Here is a 19994-nt window from a genome sequence, read left to right on the forward strand (position 1 = left end):
GAATGAAACGGCAGGCACAACTGCGGCACTCCGTAGACATCCTCTGAAGGTCTCCAGCTCCCTTTCTCATCTCTGCTGTTTCTCCCATGGCGCCCTCCCTTTATGCTTAGAACTGCCTTCCAGGAAACCTGCACATTTCTCTTCCTCCAAATCCACCTTTTCCATGACACCTTTGGCATAACCTTCTAGCTTCTGCCCAAGGGGAACCTGCAGTCCTCCAAATGCTGTTGAACTACAAAGCCCATCATCCCTGGCCACTGGCCACACTGGCTGGAATGGATGGGACTTAAGAGTGCAGCAACATTTGGGGTGGCCGCTGGTTCCCCAACACTGCTGTACTGTAACTAAGCATGACTGAAATGTGGCTGAAATAATGCACACTTCCCTTTGTCTTGCCTACCTCCACACATATCCCTTCTATGCTACACCACCAGGACTCGTAATCTGGTGAACCGGGTTCTTGTCCCTGCTCCTCCACATGCAGTTGCTGGGTGACCTTGGGCTAATCACACTTCTCTGAAGTCTCTCAGCCTCACTCACCTCACAGAGTGTTTGTTGTGGGAGAGGAAGGGAAGGGAGATTGTTAGTCGCTTTGAGACTCCTTCAGGTAGTGATAAAGCGGGATATCAAATCCAAGCTCCTCTTCCTCTTCCTCTTCTTTTTTCTGCTTCTGCTATTGTCCCCTTCTCTCTTTTCTTGTTCTGTATCCAAATATAGATGGTGAGCCCCTCAGAACCAGGACCCACTCTCTTTTCCTTGGAAACTGGACCACAGCCCAGTTTCCAGGTTGGCCTTCAAGATGGTCTGAGATCCCGGAGAGTGTTGCTCATCAGGGTAAAGCAGGCAGGCCTGAACTAACTGGCTCATGATGAGCTTCATGTTATGCAGCTCCCTAAGGCCTATGCACATTGAAGACACGCCGGCCAACTAAAACCAGCTCCATTAAAATGATTTTCAAGAGGCTGGCCTTTCACTGGTTTTCAGGGGAAGAAATTTTGGGATGCCACCAGTGCCTTTTCTCCCTGGGGGTACTTAAGGGTACGCATTACGTGCACCTACCCCCCCCCATGTTAAAAGTGTGGCACTTACTGCAACAACTTCATGGTGAATATCGGCATCTTTTTCTTTCTTTCTTTCTAAAAAAAGCACTGGATGCTGCAATGATACATATTAGCTCCTGAATCTCACACAAGGACAATGTTGCTGTTGAAGTCATTTAGGTTTGGCCAGAATAGCCTGCAACGGCCGTCAAACAGGGGAAGCCCCTGCAATGGGCTTGAGGCTCTGCAAGAGCTTCCCCTTAAGGAAAAACCCTTGCAAAGCCTTGCTGCCTGGCAGTGGGAGGCAAACTCTGCAAGGGCATCCAGAAGGCCCCCCTCTCGCTGAACCTCAGTGAGAGGGGATGTTCTGGAGAGCTTTGCCATTGGACCCCCTCCATCCCTAAAGGTGGTGGGAGACCAGTAGCAAAGCAGAGCTGCTCCAGTGACAGTGTTTGCGCAGGCAGGATGCCGCCTCTCGCTTTTCTGCCACCTGAGGCGGCTTCACCCTGCCCCATCTGTGGGCTGGCTCTGCTGTCAAAAATAACCAGTTTGGATGTGACCCAACTTTGCAGGACATTTCCTCTTATTTATGCTTTCATTTGGGTAGTAGAAGCTCAGGTTTCTGCACACACGAGAGGTCAGAGTTGGGAAACCATGAACACAAAGCCCAAGGGAATATAGTCAAGTTTCAAAGCAAGTTCTACAGCCACATGTGAGATGGGAGGAGAGGGAGGAAAGAGGAATCCTTGTAACTATTTGACACGCATTGATGTGCTTGGTTGCGGAGATGAGTTGAAATGAAACATCTGCGCACCTCAAATCACTGTCTGTCTTAGCATACTGCTGCAGCTGCAAAACACATCTGGAGTCCTGCTTCCGCCGACAAGAATTATGTATCTTTGTGCCTCAACCTACTTTCTGCTCCTGCTTGGAATTATTAAAGACACCTAGCACTGCTTACAAAGCACTAAAAATAAGAGGCTGAAACCACAGAGCATCTTCATTTAAAAACTAAAAACTGATAAACTAATGCAAGCTAAGATGGCGGTGCTTTTGCACAGCTCCCATTCATTTCTAGGGAGCCTGGGCAGGAGAACTTCCCCAGTGGATCTCTATAATGTAGCCTTTAAAGCAGGGATCGCCCCATGCCAAGCGGCAGGCCTCTTGGAACGGACTGATGCCATGCTTGCTCATGGCAAATTTAGAGGCAATTACAGGCAGCGGGGTGGAGATCTGCTCATGGTCTCCAGTTGCAAAACTCAAAAGCTATCATTCTCCTCCAGGCGGATGGAACCCACAGTTTGAAGCCTGGTCATTTGTCACTGAAGCCAAACAGCAATTTGTGAGGCAGTGGGTCATATTTTTAGCTTCCAAATGGTTGCTGCTACCTCCCAAGTAGTTATTTGACTTCGGTTAAGAAAGATGACTGGGCGCATTCCCACCAACTGCACCACGGCCACATGAACAGGCTGCATCCAACTGGTTCCCAAAAGCCAACACGGATTCTGCCTAAGCAGTTTTCAGCAGCTATATTTATTCTCTCTCAGATGTCCTTGGCAGATACTTCCAACCGAATGAAAGATTTGGGTTAGTTTGGGGGTTTTTTTCTTCTTCTTCTGAAAAAATAATATTCCAAGGGTCAGATCTTGTTCTCCCTCCTCCTTTTGCTACCCCCAATATAGAAGGTGCAAAGTCAAAGCCACATAGCTAAAAGGGGAGGAGGGGAGAATCTCTGCCCCCCCCCCGGGGGTCTCCAGTCATCTGTCCGTCCATCCACTCGTCCGTCCGTCGGAGAGAGGCAGCCCATTCATGTATTTATTTTGCACGGGGCTTGCCTGTGGTTCCCTGCGCTTCAAAGTACACAATCCAAAAAGCCCCCCCTCCCCCGCAGCGCTGCGAAGGATAAATATGCATGGCTTGTAATTCGGTTGCAGTTCTTGCTCCCAGCTGATAGGGTGACGTGGAGTTTGGAGAGGCTCGCAGATTGGCTTTTTGATTTGGCTTCTCTGCTGCAGTTGTGCACAAGGCTGGCTGGGTCTGCCTCTCATCCAGAAAGCAAACAGGCGCCGAGGTTGGCCCGCTTGCTGTCTTGCCAGGCTGCAAAGTCTCCCTCTCTCTCTTCTGAAGCACCAGGGATGGTGTGAGAAGAAGCCCACCCTGCTGTCTATTTTCTTTTGGAAGAGGCGGGGTGTGCCGCCACCACCACCTCCCTCCCAACCACCCCCGCCCTTCTCGCTCGCCCACCTTATCTTCATCTCCACTGTGCCTCCCTCCCTCCCCTCCAAATTACTCTGCACACACCACCGAGCATAAGCGAGGCCGGGCGGTGGGGAGGGGGAATCGCCCGTGTTTTTTAAACCCACGCACTTCCCCCTTTTTCAAATGCACTTCCCCACGCGCAGCGGTGGAAGAGGAGCTCGGTCCACCGGCGAGCCAGGCAAGTTGGATTGACATGCCAAGGAGGCCCCCCCTTCCCCCCTCTCCGCTCCACACCTCACCATCCTCCCGCCTGTCCTGGCAACGATCGGGCACGAGATGCAATGAGATCGCTTTAGAGAACCGGAAGGATCTGTAAACTGGGGAGCAAGGAGGACCCCGCCGCCCCCCGCGCAAAGAATCAGAAAGGTAAGTGGGCAGAGGTCCATTCCCATTTCAATGTAAACAAAATATGCAGGTTTGTGGCTGGGAAGTCCTAGTTTCGCTACTGCATGCGAATTCCCATATAGTTGCGTGTGTGTATGTGTGCGTTTAGGGAGAGGAGAGGGAAGGGTCTCTTTGCAAAAACCAAGCCCCCCATCAGGAAACTGCTGGATCAAATGTTGCAAATGCAAACAGGAGGGCCGTTTCCCTGCTTGGAGGATGGAGCTGTCGCTTGCCTGCGTGTGAGGCTGTGCATTTGTGAGTGCGCGTGTGTGTGTGTGTTGCACATGCATATGGAGATAAGCCGGGTGCTGCAGCCTCGCATCCTAGTTTTGCACGCAGACCGTTTGAAGGAGCCGGAGGAAATTGCAGGGAAGGAGGGGATCTGCTCGGGGTTTGTGCTCCGTCAGAAGGTGCATGAAAGCAGGCTGCCCCTGCTGGCTTTTGCCTGCCGCTCTCCAAACTCTCCTGCCACCCCACCCCCTCGCCGTAGCGGCTTTTGCACGGGGATCAGGAGGGAGGCTGGGTGGGGGCGGTGAGATTTTAATATAATAACAAGCCGGCAAGGGCTCCGGCGAGAAGCGTGCAGGGCGCTCCGTTTCACAGCCAAAACCCGGGGATTCCTTGATGCCTTGCTGCCGAACTTGCTGACAGCCTTTTGGAACAGATGCAGGAGGGAAGGGCGAGAGAGGTGGCTCAGTGCAGGAGGTGAGGGGAGACGAGGATTTGGGTTTTTTTCCCGGGGGGGGGAGGGAAGGGAGGCAGGAGCAATGGGCAGAATAGATGCCTTTAATGCAGTGGCCATAAATTTCTTTTTCTCTCCCCAAACGCCCTATTTGGGTCTTGTTTGGGTCTGGAGCCGTAGCTGAGAGCTTTGCACAAAAAGTGGCGCAAACGGAAACCCCATAAACGGATCGACTTGCTCCTTTAAAAAACAGCGATCGTGCTGGGATCACTCCACAGAACATCTATATGTCTGTTTTAATGGCCGAGGAGGGGTTGTTCGGGTAGAGAGAAGGACCGGCTGCAGTTCAAGGAAAAGGGATTTCCAGCCGCTGTTTGGGCTCGGGACTTATTTCAAAATGAAAGCAAAGGAAGCTCTTGCAGGCAACCCCCCCCCCAAATCCTCCCATGTGTTTGCGCGGGTCTCCCTTTCCCCCCTCGACTTGCGCGATTAATCTTAGGCAGCTGTCGTGCTCCATCCACTACCGCCGAGATCTTGTTTACCTCGGTTTTCAAATATAGCTCCTGTGCCATCCACTTTCCTAAATAGGGCAAGGAGGGCAGTTCACTTTGTAGGAACGGGAGGCAAGGGGGCGGACGGGGATCGTGGCTGCTTCCCCGGAAGGGGCTCACGCCTTGCCCCTTCCTGGCTTGTTGGGCCTACCAAGCCCATTCTCCTTTTCCTTAAAAAAAAAACCACCAAAATGTCAGGAGGGAGAACTGGAGCCAAAGAGCCCCCAAGCCTAGAGTGAAAAATCACGTGTATGCCCCCAACCCTTTTTTGAATAAGGGGTTCATCCCGTTAAAAATAAGGGACACTTGTAGATCAGGTGCTTCTCTTTGGAAGTGTAGTGCTGCTGCCTTATGCAGGAATAAATGAAAATACATACAGGTTAAGTTATTTTTTTTAAAAAAATGCTAAGGGCCAATTTTGAAAACTTAATACAGGAACAGATATTAGTTATTGTTTATCTCTTCTGAAATGTGATGTTTCCCCCTTCCTCTGCAGATTCTGAAAATGCACATTTGTCCTATCCTGACAGGACCATTTCCCTTTAACGAGAAGCATGCAAATGTGGTTCTTAGTTTGCCTGGCATAGCTCTGTCCTGTAGAACAGTCCTAAATAACACAGCTCTCAATGGAAAATGAAAGAAGAGAGATATTTGAAGAAGGGTTTTCTGGTGGGACCAAGATTGCATTGCTTGCTACTTCTTAATTCCGATGGTTATTCTATGTGGCCGTTTTTAGAATATAGTGGTTATGTGGTGGAGTCACCACAAACCTGACTTTGGCGTGGCGCCTTGGGGAGTTCTTTGGTAGATGTGTACTGAGATTGTAGATCCACACATCCTGATTCCATCTGCCTTTTGGAAAGCTTTTCAGGTAATGTGTACACTGGCTTTAACTAAACTTGCTGTGGTATTTTCTTTGGAAAGGACAAACTTCCAAAGCAGTGGAAATAAAACCAGCCTTCTCTGTATAGCCTGCACTCTGTTTGCTCGGGGTACCTGAGAACGCTTTCTGATTTCATCCATCTTCATAATTAGCCGTAATGGAAGGTCACCTGTTATCAGTTGGGAGGTAGACCAAGAAAAATGATCAAGGCTACCTACTGGCATCCAAACCCACTTCTTTTTAGTTCAACCCTCTAGTGCAGAACAACACTGGGTTTCTCTTCTGTTGTTCTCATTGGTTGCTTGCTAATAATCCATCTCTTGGATGGATTGAGACTGGAGGAACTCAAGTGGCTGAAATTCTGTGCAGTTGGAACAGGATGATCCCTCCTAGTCAGTAAAAGTTTCATTCATGAGAAGCTGGGCTATAAATATATATTTCATTTTTTTTCTGCATTGACTGGTAAAAGTATCCATTTGGTGTAACTCTGTAATTTCAGCGAACCTTTGGTGTAACACTGCAATTTCACATGGTAGCTATAACAAGCCGGTGTCCCACAATTATGGGAGTGGACCTTCTTTTCTGTGGGAAGGCTCTGTTCTTCAATTAGACACTGCTAGATGGTAGAAGATGTACATAGTGGGGATCATGTGTGTATTGCATGATTAAAGGACAAAATCTGAATTAAAGAGGAAAGCTTTGAGTTGAGCAAGTTAAAAGGAATGGTTTGTGGGATTCCACTTATGTACCCACCAATATTTTGTGACGTGACCTTGGACAAGTCACTCAAGCTTCTTCTGTGTTCTTGAGAGTAACCAGCCTGATATTTATCTGCTGCAGAGTGAAAGAGGAGGAACTGAAATCTATTCAGTAGAGGTTACATGTGTGTTTATCACAGCAGCAAAACATAAATGCTAATTTCAGAGTAAGAAAATGCCATATTCAGGTACTCCAAAAGCTGGGAGCCAAGAAAGTTCTGGTAATGGCTGGGTCAGCTCCGTGCTTGAGTGAGGTCCTCAACAATGTGGGTTCCCACTTATGTTGATGGCTGTGCTCCCTTAGGCATACTTGGAAGAAGTGGCAGCAGTGCTCCAAGACTGGCTCAGAGCTGGCATTTTAATATCTCACAGTGTCCCATGGCACCAGACATAGTGTCACGCTTGTGCTTTTATGGGAAATTGAAGTGGGGGGTCCCAAAGCACATGTCCGTTCCAGAGGACCCTGGCAGTTGCTGATGTCTAGCCAGGACAACAGCATATTAAAGCTGTTGCTATCTGTGGCGTGTGCTGGATAGGCTTTAGCAAGAGAGACATTGGTCAATTGTTTCTGTTGACAGCTCTTTTATTGGTATTGGGTGAATAATTTCATTTATTTGTAAAGAGTAATGAGCAACCCTCTGCAGCTTCCCTGAATGCTCTAACAGCAAAGACATTAGCAACCATGGAGGCAATGGAATTTTTATGTGTTTGGTAACACCACAAGACCAGCTGGATTTCTCTGGTTTTATGGCTGCTGGACAAGTTCCTGATAACATTAGATTGTGGATCACACTGTGGAAGAATAGGACACACTACCATTTTTGCATTTTTTCTGACAGCAGCAGAGTAGCACACTCAAAGCCACCCACCCCAGACATATATACCATGTTTGCATTCTCATGATATGCATCCTGTTTAGGTCATTTAAATGTACATACCTGTATAATAAACATTTGTCTCTTCACTTACCAGTGAGAATGTCCTTCCAATAGACTGAAGATCTGCCTAGTTTCTCTCAGTACATACAAAATGATTTGCTTCGCATTTCGAAGAAGAACACAGTGGGAATGCTGGCAGAGTAGCTAAGCCAGTGACATATGAATTAGGAAATCCCTTCGCCCTGAACTCACTAGTGACCTTAGGACAGGGTTAGCAGTTATGGTGCCCTCCGCTTGTTTCTGAACTACAAGTCCAGTCCCACCACCTCTGATCATTGCCCATGCCAGCTGGGGCTGGTGTTGGAATCCAAGAACACTTGAAGTGCATCATGGTGGCCACCCGTGCCATAGACAGACCTCTGCCTCTTAGACCTGCATTTGTAATACAGTCATACCTCATGTTGCGTCTGCTTCAGGTTGCTTGTTTTCGTCTTGCATCCCGCCGCAACCCGCAAGTACCGGAACAGGTTACGTCCGGGTTTTGCCACTCACGCATGCGCAGAAGCACTAAATCGCACTGTGCGCAGACACGGCACTTCATTTTACGTCAGTTCCGTGTTACGAACCATAACACGAGGTTCCACTGTAATGGATTAATGATACTGATCTACGTTACAGGATGTTTTGGTATGTGAAGTCCTTTGAACACACCAAAGTGCAATGCAAATATAAATATTATACCATGTGCACCCTATGTTTATTTGGGAGAAGCAGCTGGCCTATAATCTTCGTGAATTATGCTACCATGAAACCAGCTTCCTGGTTTTTTTTTTTTAAAAAATTGTATGGATTTCTCATCATTGGTTTTAAGGCAGCTGTGCATCTAAGATGTTATGTTATTTTTACATCTACCAAAGCATGAAAAAAGTCATTTTAAGTGGGCCTGTTCTGAGATGTCTGACATAGTACTTGTAGGCAGCAGAACTGCTTAAAACTCGATGTTGTTCATTTATGAATTCTGCTTGATAACTAGCCCTAGAGTGTGCCTAGAAATTGCCAGTGGCCCTTTGCGTCCAGGCAGAAAAATGCATCAAGAGCTTCTGGTGAAAATGCAAGCTGGAGTTGAAGCCTTTCTAATATATATTCTGAAGTTTATAAATCACAGTAACCATTACAGATAATCTGCCTGGAGACTACAGTTCTCAGTGCTGCTTCACCAGAAATGTACTCTTAACTAGGCATTCTACAAAAGTTGGGATACACTAAGAGCAAGAAGTCCAGGTTTGAGTTTATTAGTTTCTTTCAGAAACAACAATGAATGCTGCTACAATCTAGCATGACTATCCTACTAGAATTTCTTACACAGATTGTAGAGAAGTCATATAAAATAAATAAAATAAAATACTGTTTCAGCCACTTTGGGGAATTTCCTGAGTTTGAAAATGAGGCCTGCTAAATTTCCTCATTCACTAAAAGTGACACTTTTGCCGCATGGGTACTTGTTTAGTGCTGATTACTCTGTTCTAACGCTGGACTAGATGAAGATGGTGGGGGGTGATGATTTGTTTGTTTGTTTACCTATCCTTTGCCCTAAGGTTCCAGGGCAGGTTACAATATTAAAACACAGTATTTAAAAACTGTTATAAAGTGGGAACTAAAAATATACACCTCAAGTGTCAAAAGACAGGGTAAAGAGGTGCGTCATTAGCATTCGCCTGAAACTGTATAAGGAAGATACCAGACGCACCGCTGTTTGCAGCCACTTTGCTCCTCCATGGTCCCTTTGGGTGACACAACATGCTAAGCCAAGATCTGCCATAGTGTGTCATAGTTAAGCTGCCTCCAGACTAAACATGATTGGATGTAGCCAAGGTTAGAGCTTGGTTACAGCCAAGGTTCAGATAACATACTAAACCTTTGCTTAGCTCATTGAGCGGTAGCAGCAAAAAGGAGCAGAGAGGCTGCAAGATGTTCTCTGGGAGCTCACATTTTCTATCTAAAGCCACTGTTTGGCTTAGTGTGATGTGCAAAACATTGCCATGTTTGTTTTTTTCCTGCCCTCCCACACTACAGATCCCAGAGCAGGCCTTAAAAAAACCCCTCTAACTATATCCCTTTAGGATGTTTGAGTTTTCATGGCATACTGGCAGTGACTTAAATAGCAAATTTTATCTCCCTTTTTAAAAAGAAATGTTTAGATTAATACAAGCCCTCCTAAACACCTTTTCTGGAAGTAAGGTTTTGTTGCAGCTTTCTCGTAGTTAATTGGTGCTAAGGCCGGCAGCCTGATCCATCATTAGCAACCAAAAGAGCAGAAGTAGCAAGGAATAGTTTATTTTGTTTCAAAAGCTGTCATTGCCCTGTTATGATAAACTTATTTTAGACTGCAGCAGAATATCCCCATTTTGAGGAAGTTGCTGTGGAGTGTATCCTCAGTTTGCATTGCCCTAGAACATCCTCTGGTAGTTTATCCAAAGAGGGCACCCATTTGGATGAACATGGCAGGTTTGTAGAATACTCTAGGCCAGTCTTCCTTAACCTGGCATCCTCCTGATGTGGTTGGATTGCAACTCCTGTCGTAGCTGACATTGTTATGCTAGTGTCTGGAGTGATGGGAGATGTAGTCAAAGACATCTGTAGCTCATCAGGTAGAGGAAGGTGGCCATAAGCTAAGCCTACATAACATGTGACCAACCCAGCCAAATGCAGACCACCAGCCATGGGCAAATTATATTATTTGCCAGGGTGGGCAAGCTTGGAATTCAAGCAACGGCAGACAAGGAGATTAGCAGGTTGGGTTAAACTTGATGTGTTTATGCTGGGCAGGTCTGTTCAAGACCACAGAAAATTTAAAATACCCCCCCCCCCCGCAATCATCACAGTGGGTGTGAACATTTTAAATGTTTTATAGATCTCCAAACATAACTCAGTGGAATGGATTTAGGCCCACTAAAAGGCAAAATAAGTACTTAGTCATTTTAGATTAACAAAAAATCACACCATTATTACCCCTTATTGCTGTTTGTAATACTATAATACATAACTCTGTAATACTCAATACCATGAAACTGAAAGGGAGGAGGTAGTTAGGTAGTACTTGAAATCCCAAGTGCCATAGGGAGAGAACTGTTTAAAATAAGTAGCACTTATTTCCAGAGTAAGAAGTTTTAGATGCAATTGTTAGGAAATCAGCAGTTGTGGGTATTGGCCCCAATCCACTCAGTGTTAAACACTTTCAAGGTTCTATTGATCTTTTAGAAGAAACAGTCACGTGTCCCAGGGAAATCTGGAATATTAGGAAGTGCTTAAGTCTGGCTGAATTCTGTTTTGTTGTTGCATGTAGCAGATTCAGCAACCTTTTGAACAACAAGTGAGAGATCCTCAGCTAAACTGGCAATCCAGTGTGTTATTGCAGGCAATATATGATTATACAAATATAAAAATGTGCTTGTTTTCTCTGCCCCCCCCCCCCCGTAATAAGACTGTTTTTTTAAAAAACATTTCACATGAAAGCCAAATGAATGTTTTCTTTAGCTGGCCTTCTTCAGTGTGTTTTAACATGCTCCAGCTTGGGCTGCCTGCCAAATTTCATTTGTTTCTCAATCAAGCAATAATATGATCTAATTCAATATTTAAAGAAATTAAATAAACACAGGGATCGTTTTTATGTTGTGGCAGAAGCTGTAAAGTCAGGAAAATCATCCACAGATCTCCCAATTGAGAGACTCCATACTTTTGCTTCTGGCACATATTACTTATTTTGCAGAGTATTCCAATTGATTTAGCTAAGAAGAACCCTAATGTTTTGATGCAATTTGCTAACATATGGTAAATGGTTCAGAGTACCTGATGGGGATATCTAGGATCAGATGCGTTACTGGGCTTTTTTAAAGTGGCAAAGCAAGCAAGCAAGCAAGCAGGAAAACATTCTTTTAAAGTTACTGGCTCAGAAAATCAGTCCGTCTGCCCAAACATACATACATTAGACTGCAGTTCTCTACATACTTACTTGTGAACAAGCTCCGTTGAACCCAATGGGACTTACTTCTGAATAAATATGCATAGGATTTCTCTGTTAGTCATTTGCCTGAAAAAAGGAGCAGATGTAGCTCTTCCAGGTTATAGCAGTTTACTTTCATGGTCATCTGGAACAAATTCTCTCACCACAGGTGACCAGGCAAGAGGACTTTTTCACTGCTGCTTTTTGGCAGAATGTTTGTCACTGAAGCAAACATTTGTTCATTCACTTCAGTGAAGCAAGAGCATGCATTACATAAGGGCGCTGTGGCCATTTTGCTTATTAGAAAAGTCTCTTCCTCTTTTTACGCTGGAGGCGATGACTTGCGGCCTGTAGTCTTAAGACAGTGCTGTAGTTGTCGAACCACACCATTTCTCCAGAGGATCCACTAACTTGACTGTAATTCATGCTGGATAAAGAAAAGTTGTGGGTTCCAGCATAGCTGTCTTTAGAATAGTCTGTTGCTGACCGAGTCTGTGTCACAGTGGTTTCGGCAACAGCAGGTGTGAAAATGGAACAGGTATACCCTGCCACATTGTCTTCTCAGCTGAAGTTTTATTGGAGCTCCTAACTGCATTGTGTCAGATGTCAGACCCAGCCAATGGCAAGGCAAGAAGGGATATGGCACGGGCCATCTTCAGACACTACCACTCTGACAGGTGCACTGCTAACACCTGTGCTGAGGTTCTCTTTTATCTTCTTTCAGTGAGTATCCGGCAGCTGGGATCTTTGAGATACCATTATAATATCTCACGGTGCCCCCACAACATATTTCCTCCCCAGAACTCTGTGGCACAGTTGGGATCTAGGAGCTGCCGTTTTAGTTTCCCACAGAAAGTTGGTATCTGACACAGCTCCCATTACAACTCTAGTCCTCTTTACATGTTACGGTAAAGAATGATGACACACGTATATGAAATGGGATGCTGCAGACAAGCATGTCAGTCACATGGCTTTCCGACCCGTGGAAGGCGACCTTTGGGAGTCTTTCCTTTTCAAAATTAATTTACAAAATGCACAGTGTGAAAAATAATAGGAAGGACCCTTTAATATTAAAGAATATAAATAGAATGTTATGTTTATGAGGGCTGAAACCCATTAAGAGCACTTCCAAGAACAGGTCTGTCATTAGAAAAGATGCTTATCTCTGTGTTAATCTACTTAGCTAAAACTTAGAAAGCAGGACAAGAGTTACCAATGCAGGCTAGCTCCCTTGCTTCTTTTATACCTTTTAAAAAGAAGCCTGTTCTTGTTCAAACCCACTAAATCCATTCAAATCCCTGCTACCCCACAATTGCTTTACCCCACAATTGCTTTACCCATAGGGTATAGTGAAATTCCACATTTTGATGTGCCATTCTTGCAGCTGAGGAGATTGATTATTTTTCCAATACCTTAAAGTGTCCTCACCACCACAATCATAAATAACAATAATTTCTCTTTCACCTGTGAGACAACATCTTTAAAATAATTCAATAAAAGTAGTTTAGAGTCAAACTATAGTCTATATTTCAAAATCATTTGAACATTCTGAAAAATCCCCTGCCTATAATTCTTTGCCACGGGGCAGGTCCACCACCAGTGGGAAAAGTCAGTCTGCCCATTCCATATTTCCAATTATTAGAACGCTTGGTTTTATAAATCCTAAATAAACCTGATAAAGATTAGGTACCAATTTATCTACATTTTAATGCATTATCTATTAAGGTTATTGATGCTGTGTATCTGTTGATACTTAGCCAACTATATTTCCATATGCCATCAAAAACTATTCTCTAAATATTATTTCCCTTTTCATGTGTGGTATAAGTGATTTGGCTCTCTTCTTTGGATAATATAATTAAACAAATTCTAGATGGCGCATATATATATAGATATATATCCCAAATTTGTTTTTCTGAATCGATTTAACTGCTTCAGTTCACTGACATTCAATCTTAACCAATAGTTTAGAAAGTCTCATATTTGAAAATACTCAAATAATATTAAATTTGAATTTTCCAATCTATCCTCCACCTGTGTTAAAGCTACAATCAGAAATTTATTAAGACTGCCTTTTTGGCCATAAGTGAACTTACTAATAGCCCAATTTTTATAAAATTTCAGAGGCCAGTGGGGAAAATTGGGGGTTATCCCACATGTTCCATAACCTCAGGAAGATGCTGCTTGGCCCCTTGTCTTAACTTTGTTGTCGTTGTTGTCATTCATTCACAAAAGAGCATTTGGCAGAATTCCTACAAAATGTAGTTCAATATCATTTATGTAGTCTTGCCCTGCTTCTTGATGCCATTCTGATATCTGCACTAAATGGATGGCCATATGCCTTCTGTTATGTACTGAAGTTCTCACCCTGGGCCAGCAGGGGGATACTGTAGATAGTTATGCAAATGAAGGATCAAAAAGTGAAGTTCAGTGATTGGATAGTTTTAGAAAATGGCAACAGTTACATTGTTCTGGAGCTCTATATAAGCAGGCTGACTGAGCCCCTCAGCTTAGTTCTGTTCTGACATCTGAATAAAGAAGAGCTGTTTGAAGAATCGCTGTGTCGTCTGCTATGTTCACCCACACCTTCTATATTTGTGGATGCTCCCCACACATTTCAGAACCGCAGGGTAAATTGTGCATGAGTATAGAAGTCTCCCCACTTCAGAAGAAGTTGGGAGGTGTTGGAATGATGGGGGGGCAGAGCTAACAGTCTCATCTCTGCTGCTCCCCCTCATGTATTTACTCTTTACTTCAGTGCTTGAAGAAGGTTTCTTTCACATCTATAATCTCTTATTAGTTCCCATAATTCAGCTACTGGGGCCATGCTGGATATCTAAATCTAAAGAGAAATCTTTCTGCAAGTATTTTTTTTTAATGACACATTTAGGCTAGTTGCCTCAGAACTGTATTTCTTCATAACTGAACTCCAAGCAAAGTGAGATCGTGATTAATTAAAATAATAATAATAATCCCAAATTAGCCTTGTGGGTGGGTTGCTAGGCTGCCAGCAATGGGGGCAATAAACATAGATTCTTTGTGAAATTGCTCACTTCAGGGGCTTTTGTTCCTGATTTGCTGACATTTAAGGGCCATCACCATGGAACAAGATGGAAGCTTGGTAGATACAGGTGGTTACATTCACACCAGTTTTTGAGTGAAATGGTTGCTTTATCATCATCACCCCAATCCGCTTTATAGCACCCTAGATCACTTTATGAGGTGTAAGAATACCTCAGGTCTATTGGCCAGACAGGAAATCTGTTGGTGTGTTGACCAAGTTATCTCTGGGGCTTCACACAGGAGCATAAAATTATTTGACTGTTTTAAATAGCTCCTAATGTGAATGTAATCTCTGTGTAGATGAAAACCTTGACTTCAGTTTATGTTCAGTTTTTTTGAATGAGTTCTTTCCTGAAGTAATGTTATTCATATGTGAACTAACGCATGAAAAAGTGCAGGTGATGCTTTTTGGTGCCATATGTGACCTGAGTGGAATGCATCTGTGCTTACGACTTCCTTGATACTGTCAGAGGTCCCTCTGCAATGGCAATAGCATCACTCGCATCTCTAGGATCACGTCCACCCAGAATGGAGGGAGATGTAGCATTAGGAAGCGGGGATAGCTGTGATGCAGGAAACAGCTGTATTGTTGCCTGTACAGTGGTACCTCGGGCTACATATGCTTCAGGTTACAGATGCTTCAGGTTACAGACTCCGCTAACCCAGAAATAGTACCTCGGGTTAAGAACTTTGCTTCAGGATGAGAACAGAAATCATGCTCCAGCGGCAGGGCGGCAGCAGGAGGCCCCATTAGCTACAGTGGTGCTTCAGGTTAAGAACAGTTTCAGGTTAAGAACGGACCTCCGGAACGAATTAAGTACTTAACCCGAGGTACCACTGTACCTCTTAACAAAAAATCTACCTAGATCTGCTTCATAGGGTGTGAGATGGAATATTATGCATTTGAACCAAAGGACTGGGGAGGGGGTGGAGAATTAAAAATGAAGGAAAACCCAAGACAAGTTTACAAAATGGCAGGGCATCACTTTGAGACAGGGAGCCAATATGGTGCCTTATGGATGCTTCAGACTACAACAGGCTTCCTCAACCTTGGCTCTTCAGGTGTTTTCCCATCATCCCTGACCACTGGTCCTGCTAGCAAGGGATCATGGGAGTTGAAGGCCAAAAACATCTGGAGGGCCAAGGTTGAGGAAGCCTGGACTACAATTTCCATCTTCTCTGGCTATTATCCGTGGGGCTTATGGGAGTTGTAGTCCAAAACTTCTGGAGGGCTCTACACCCTGCTTTAGGGATAGGGATGGGAGGTGTCTGCTGGGGCTTAATGATGATGTGTTGGAATTGCATCCTGGGGGGGAATATATCCTTCCGATATTTTTATTTTTTTTAGGGGCAGAGCATGGGGGGGGGGGAAGGAAGAAGGGACAGTTGTGTCACATGCCATTAATTATGTGATAAGAAAAATCCGCTTCACATTCCTGATCCTTGTACAGCCACCTTCCGCACAGCAGTAAAAATTGCAATGAATGGGCTACTTGGGAGAAATAGTCCACTTTTTCAGCTGCAAATACTGTGAATTTAAGTGCTCCAAAATGTAATCCTGCTGCATCAGAGGTACGACTTGAGGGAAGGCACGCCAAATGAGAATCAAATGCACATTTATTGTAAAATAAACTGATTGTGCAGAAAGGCTCTGAGATACGGCTGCCAAACAAATGAGACCTATCTGAGAAGAGAAATCATCCTTCCTTAACTTTCACTCCATCCCTTTGAGATACCTTGTCTCATCTGATTCTCCCCAGATTTAGTTCAGCACAAATTCAGTTTATGCTGTCCTTCAGCTTGTCATGGTCCAAATATTATTTGTCACTCTTGACATTCCTGTTGATCTCAGAATTTCCCGTGAAGTTACTATTCAATACTTATAAGCAAAACGAGGACAACCAGATTCTACCTTGGGACCTGCATCCAATTGCTGTTGTCAGCCTATGACCCAGGCAAATAGGGGACTCTGGGTATCCAAACAGTGGTCTGTGCATACTTTTCTAGCTATTTCGTTCAATCCATCACCTGTTCTCCCTTGCATTGGCACCAGTGGGATGTCCCCCCAACCCCAATGCTAATTCCTAATTGCTACACAGGAGATGTGATTTTTCTGAAATTTCCACTAGTGAAGGAATGCCCAAATCTTTCCTCCATACACTGCAGTGATGATGACTATTTCCCTCCCACCAGGTATCTAACTAAGAATGACCAACAGCAGGATTGCTAAGCATGCTGTTAAGTGTCACATGTAGCTAGACCCTCACTGTTTCAGGTGTCTAGGCAAGGCAAGAGTTTCAAATATGGCTTAAACTCATAATAATTCAGGCACACACAAAAATAAAATAGCATTTCTACTATTTCTACAGGACTTTAAAATAGTCTAAAATCTGGAAAATAACCACTTTGAGATGAAAATTTTTAAAGAATGGGAAACTCTCCCTTTATTTTTTACAGAACTAAATACTTAGATCAGTGGTGTCCAAACTGTATTACTGGAGTCCTTGGATTCACCGGGACTTCCTTGATGGGAAGAATGAAAATGGCAGACCAGCTACCCATCATTATTGATCTTATAGGATGTATTATTTCAGTTGTACATTTCTATTTCAGTTGTACACTTCCATTAGCATTTTCTGCCATTGTTTATATGCAAGTTTGCCCAATATACATATTTTTTGCAGATAAATTTCCCCTAAAATAACACATTTTTTTGTGTTACTTTCACTAATGTGCGTTTTTACAGGCACTCAAACCTAGCATATCCATTTTTATACAAGTTACTTGGTTTGATAACAGCATTGTAAAATTTGGAGAATTGTAAAATTTGAAGGATAGCTTTGTTTCAGCCCCTGTTTTGTTTTAGAAAATACAAAGGAGGGGCTCTGTGTGATATGACAGATGGGTGAGACCCCCTCCCTCAACTCAGAGATAGTTAGAAGGACAAAGCCTGAATTTAGAGTTTGCAGTGATATGACCTAGAAGTAAAGCAGCTAGCTGGAGAAAGAATCGGAGGGCAATGTTTGATGTCTGTTTGAACCCATGGCTGTGGCTATCCAAGACCCTTTTGGGGTGCTAATGCTGCAAACCCCTCCATCGTAGGCTCAGGTTGCATATATGTGTAAATAAGCCATAAATCATGAAGATACCACTGTCTCTGCTGTGCCTCATTTCCAAAAGGAAACATGAACCCTGGGTAAGCGTCTGGAGCCCCTGGAATCTTGCAGAGCTCAGAGACTGGAGTGACGTGCAGCAATATTAAGACTGCATCCTAAAATGGCCTGATAGGGAGAAAGAAACACATTTTGCAAGCTAGATCTCTCATCCCCTATGAACAAGATGGTCCCTAGGTCGCCCTGTTGTAGCAGTTTGGGGAAAGAGAAGCTACCTCAGCTGGAATGTGAGGGGTTAGATAGATGGGCAGCTTGATAGGCTGTTCTGTCTTCTCCTTCCTCCCCTCTGAGAAAGGTGGTCCTTTGGCAGCCTTGTGGTAGCAGTAGTTCATTTTTAGAGAAGAAGAAACAGTTACCTGTGCATAGCCTGGCAGGAGATGCCTTTACGAACAGCTTGTGTCAATCAATTTATCTGTGAGCGATCACAAAAACGACTGAATCAGTCAAGACACACACCCCTTCTTTGTGGGCAGAACTGTCTCCAGCAAACAGGCCCATTTACATAGCCTAACACATGCAGGTGTCCTCCCAAGCTGAGGAAATTACATATTGGGATCTTGTTAAAAGATTCAAGCAGTTTGCCGTGATTACTGTGTGTCAGAAGCATTTGGGTAGAGAGATTTGAGTGACAGTGAAGAGAAGGCACAGAAGAAGAGGAGAGATACACGCTCAGGAACAATAGATAATATAGTTAGTAAAGCACAACGTTTTCATTCTGTGTAGGTTTCACAGTTGAAAGATAATTAATAATAAAAATAACAGCATGTAGCCTTGTGATGTACTTTACTTTGTTCCATCAACCGTTTCTGAAGGGTACCATCCATCTTGTGGTCTTGATCATCATTAGCACATGCATTCCTCTTTGCATGTCTCCAGTAGATCCGTTCCCCAAAAGCAGAATCGAGCCATTTCCAGAGTTGTATGAATAAAGAAGAGGATGCATCACTATGCTGCATCTTTCCCTTCCAATTCTGCCTGCCAGGGATCAGGTCACCAGGTCAGGCTTGAAACCTTGTCAGAGCCAAAGTGCTGGAGGCCGCAGATCCGCTAAGGGCAAGCCAATGTTCTGGTCAGAAAGCAGCTCTTGGTCAGAAGCCAGAGGACAAAGCTAAATGATAAACAAGGAGCTCAGAATGAGGGAAGCAGAATCTGTGCCAGGGGTTACGTGGGTGGGCAGACTGGATCAGAAGGTGAGGGGTTGGATTTCAGGGGTGGAGCTGGATTAAGGAATGCCGGAGTGAGAATTGTGCTGAGCTAGATTCTGGGACCCCATACCTCTGCCTGAACCCACTCAGAGGCCTGCAGGGTTGGTGCACGTGTTGATCACTTGATTGCCTATCACATCATCCCTTAGTACGCAAAGCTGAGTGTTTGAAACTCCACTGAAAAGCATCTTGCTTGAGATGAAGCTGATGGGTGATACGTAACTTCTCTGTGTGGGGTTGCATACATGATAGCACATTCATGTAAGCAGGTCATGAAATTCTTATTTTATCTGTAAGTTGCCTTGAGTTCCTGTTAAGGAAAAGGGTCAGAAAATAAACAAATAGATGAAGAGATAAATAATGCAGTCATCATGTGATGAGCATGCACGTGTAAACTGGTATTATTATCCTGCCCAGATGGCATGTGTGCACAGAGGTCTACATGAATCTATTTTCAAGTAACTAAAGCATGGGTAGGCAAACTAAGGCCCAGGGGCCGGATCCGGCCCAATCACCTCCTAAATCCGGCCCACGGAAGGTCCGGGAATTAGCGTATTTTTACATGAGTAGAATGTGTGCTTTTATTTAAAATGCATCTCTGGGTTAATTGTGGGGCATAAGAATTCATTCATTTCCCCCCCCAAATATAGTCCAGCCCCCCCAAGGTCTGAGGGACAGTGGACCGGCCCCCTGCTGAAAAAGTTTGCTGACTCCTGAAAGCCAAGGTGCAGTATCTCCATCCTGATAGGGTTGCATCTGGGCCACCAGCTGAAGCTGATGGAAGGCACTCTGCACTATGAGGCAACTTGTGACAGCAGTAGACCCAGAGGTATTCCCAAGCTATGCACCTACTCTTTCAGGGAGAGTGCAGCCCCATCCAGAACAAGTTGCACCCCCCATACAGTTTGAGGGACCACTAAGTGCATTAGTATATCTGGATTAAGCTTCAGTGTGTTGGTTCTCATCTAGTTCATTACCAGAACCTGGCATTAGTTAAGTACATCCTCTAGCCAGAAATAGAACTGCATACCAACAGCATATTGATGACAGTGAATTCCAAAACTCAGGATGACCCCACTCAGCAGTTCCATGTAGATGTTAGATAGCGTGGGATGTAA

At 44.4% G+C, this 19994-nt stretch overlaps 1 protein-coding gene across 3 annotated transcripts in view; it reads left to right on the forward strand.

The window, feature by feature from the left end:
- Nucleotides 1-3014: 3014 nt before the first annotated feature.
- Nucleotides 3015-19994, forward strand: part of SLC8A3 (solute carrier family 8 member A3) — a 172687-nt gene continuing 155707 nt past the window's right edge. The window contains exon 1 of one of the 3 annotated variants that reach the window (XM_080974894.1): nucleotides 3015-3665. The gene's annotated coding sequence lies outside the window, so the exon portion shown is untranslated. Of the gene's footprint in view, nucleotides 3666-4239; nucleotides 4389-19994 lie in introns of those variants that run through there. The other 2 variants (XM_080974896.1, XM_080974895.1) reach the window with 2 other exon arrangements.

The sequence above is a fragment of the Podarcis pityusensis genome (genome assembly GCF_964106645.2).
Source record: "Podarcis pityusensis genome assembly, chromosome: 1".
Lineage (NCBI taxonomy): Eukaryota > Metazoa > Chordata > Lepidosauria > Squamata > Lacertidae > Podarcis > Podarcis pityusensis.